The 860-nt window shown below is 32.2% G+C and overlaps 1 protein-coding gene across 1 annotated transcript in view; it reads left to right on the top strand.

The window, feature by feature from the left end:
- Positions 1-860, top strand: part of LOC106867736 (uncharacterized) — a 103,334-nt gene that overhangs the window by 21,831 nt on the left and 80,643 nt on the right. The gene's annotated exons all lie outside the window — the stretch shown is intronic.

The raw sequence follows: 860 nt of genomic DNA, 5'->3' as shown, positions 1-860 counted from the left end.
GATTGAAGTTGCTTGGCTCATGGCAGCAATAATAGTGGGCTTGTGGTCCTAGTCTATCATTTATGAATTCTTCCCACAAGTAGTTTGATAAGATTATAAGGAAAATTGAAGTAGGTGACTCCAAAAAAAAAAAAAAAACTTATCAAAAACCACCCAGATAAAGTAAGAAGTTCTTTGTATTCACTTCTAAATATTGAAGCAATATTATCAAGAAAATTGAACAAGATCACATTAAAAATGTTGCAAAATTTACCAAAAAACAACCATATAAAATTTGTTTTTTGGCCTTTGCACAGTGTGACCACAAAGGTTGACGAAATGATGCCACAAACTCCACAAAAACAAATTCACATAAAATAAGTTGGTCTGTAAATTGCTGTTGCATATTGTGGCCATGCCACAGATCAATGGTATCGTTAGAACAGCTGGTCTAAGTAAACTGCAAGATACCATCATAGCTAGACGAAGGAATCTAATCTAAGCTGCTATTCTACAAGTTTTTGGTGACAACAATTTCAGTATTGTTAATCACAGAATGACCAGAAAACATGTTTATAAAAAAAAAAAAAAAAAAAAAGAGTTGTTTGCTTCATGCTCCTCGCATGCTGATTCTACCCACAAGAAAGAAACAAATAATACAATGTGACTGTAGGTTATAACACCCAGGCAACGCTGGGATGCTTTGCTAGTATATTATATAAAGCTAAAAGCTAAGAATGACAACAAATGTTCAAGAACTAAACAAAGTTACCAAATTTCTGTTGGAATACACCGACTGCTTCAATGAATCTTTCTTTTTTTTTAAATGCTCAAAATAATTTTTCTATTATTAAGTTGGTGTCAGAAAAGTATTATGAAAT

Source organism: Octopus bimaculoides, chromosome 29, assembly GCF_001194135.2.
Source record: "Octopus bimaculoides isolate UCB-OBI-ISO-001 chromosome 29, ASM119413v2, whole genome shotgun sequence".
Lineage (NCBI taxonomy): Eukaryota > Metazoa > Mollusca > Cephalopoda > Octopoda > Octopodidae > Octopus > Octopus bimaculoides.
This window is presented reverse-complemented; position numbering and strand designations above follow the sequence as displayed.